Consider the following 2,415-nt stretch of genomic DNA (forward strand, 5'->3'; position numbering starts at 1 on the left):
TAGAGCAGTAAACATAGTCTTTATATTTCTTTGATTACTTTACATTTAGACTTTGTTAGTGAAACAACACTCCATTTATCTGTGGTGACTTGTGCAAGTGAGTCAGTTTTCTGACTGCAAAACTTCCCCTTCCATCCCCTCCCCTTTTCCTCCTCTCTCATTCCCTCCCTTCCCTTTCTCTCCCTTCCCCTCCCCTCACTTCCCCTCTGTTCCCCTCCCCTCTCTCCTCTCTTCCTCTCTCTCCTCTCCCCTTCCCTTTCCCTCCCATTCCCTGCCTTCCCTTCCCTTCCCAGACCTCCCACCTCCATCTTCCCTCAGGTTCCACTTCCTTGAAGCAAAAAGTGACTTACGAAGACACTGACAGATGCTAGCCTCCAGTTGTAAAGAGTGTGCCCATACCTTCCACTTAGCTTGGGGAAGCGGGAGGTGTGAGGTGGCCAGCCCCTTAGTTCCAGCCCCAAAGGTTCAGTCTTCCAGATTCTGAAACCCAGATGTCCCCATGATCCAACTGTCAGGCCTCCAGGGGCCCAGGCACCCATGGTTGGAAACTTCCTCCCCTGCAGCCCTCAACCAATCAGATAGGGCCGTCACCAATGCCAGGAAAATATCTACAGAAGGAAAGAATCCCCTCCACACGCACTCCCACGCCCACACCCCGGCGGCCTGTTCCCGTAACGCGGGGGCTGTTTGCCCCAGAAGCGACTCCTGGCCCTCCTGTGACTGACTGGGAATCCGGGAATGAGTGTTCTGGAAAACGTCCTCCCTCCGGAGCAAGACCACATCAGTCAGCCTGCTGGCAGGCTCTCCCCCATTTAGCATTGTGAAGCCTGGGCCTCCCACGGCGGCCTCCCTCCTGCCGGGCCCAACTAAACGTGCTGTGAAATGGCCTCCACCCTGCCTGGTCTCTGTCTGCCCCTGGGGTGAAGGGCAGGAAACTCAGGGGAGCACGGTGGTTCCCCACTGGGGCGGTTCTGCACCCCAGGAGGCAGTTGGCTACATCTGGAGATGTTTTTTGATTGCTTTGCCTGGGGGGGATATGCTACTGGCACCCAGTGGGTAGAGACCAGCAATGCTGCTCAACACCCTAACATGCCCAGAAGAGTCCTCTACAACTAGGAGTGATCCAGCCCAAATGTCCATAGCATGTGGCTGGGAAACCCTGGTGTTCGGTCCCTTGGCTGTCAGGAGTTTTGGTGTGGGAGATGGGAGGTGGGACATGAAACGAGAGGGCTAGCCCTAGCCGGTTTGGCTCTGTGGGTAGAGCGTCGGCCTGCGGACTGAGGGGTCCCAGGTTCGATTCCAGTCAAGGGCACATGCTAAGGTTGCAGGATCTATCCCCAGTAGGGGACATGCAGGAGGTAGCCAAGCAATGATTCTCTCTCATCATTGATGTTTCTCTCTCTCTCTCTCTCTCTCTCTTCCTTTCTGAAATCAATAAAAATATTTGGGGGGGGAAAAAAAGAAAGAAAGCAAAGAGAGGCCTGTCACCAAGCACAGGGCCTAGGCCCGGAAGGGGTCCCTGCCCTCACCGACCTCCGTGGTTTTCAAATCGGATACTTGGAGGCTCCAGGGTCAAGGTTCTCAGCCAGCTGCACATCAGTCACATCCTAAGAAATCCAAAACACCAATCAGAAAGAATGCATGCACTCCTATGTTCATAACAGCACAATTTACAATAGCTAAGATCTGGAAATAGCCCAAGTGCCTATCAGCAGATGAATGGATAAAAAAGCTATTGCACGTTGATACTATGGAATACTATGCAGCTGTAAAAAAGAGGGATCTCTTACCCTTTGGGACAGCATGGATGGACCTGGAAAATATTATGCTAAGTAGAAATAAAAGAAAGAAAAGAGAGGCCTGCACCAAGCACAGGGCCTAGGCCTGGAAGGGGTCCCTGCCCTCACCGACCTCAGTGGTTTTCAAATCGGATATTTGGAGGCTCCAGGGTCAAGGTTCTCAGCCAGCTGCACATCAGTCACCTGAGAAGCTTTAGAAATTACCCAGGCCTGGGCCTCTTCTCCAGAGATTCTGAACTCAGTGGTCTCTTATGGGGCCTGGGTTCATCTAACTTACAGCCAGGTTGGGAGCACTGTTTTGGGGGTACCCAAGAAGGTCCTGGGATGGGGAGAAGAATGCCTACCCCTTCCAGGAGAGTACCACCCACGTTGTTTTACATGTTCTAGTCCCATCCCGTCATTTTACACACACACAGAGTGAGACCCAGAGATCTTACAGCCAGATTAGACAACTTACCCAAGATCAAGCACCAACTCGTCCATCCATTCATTTGACAAATACTTAGTGAGTGCCCACCAGGTGCCAGGCAGCGTCACCTCCCCAGCCGGGATGGGAAGCCGCAGTCCTAGCTGCCCAGGGACCACCGCTCTCCTCTGGTCGCAGCAGCTGCCTCTT

The sequence above is a fragment of the Myotis davidii genome, unplaced genomic scaffold (assembly GCF_000327345.1).
Source record: "Myotis davidii unplaced genomic scaffold, ASM32734v1 scaffold37, whole genome shotgun sequence".
Lineage (NCBI taxonomy): Eukaryota > Metazoa > Chordata > Mammalia > Chiroptera > Vespertilionidae > Myotis > Myotis davidii.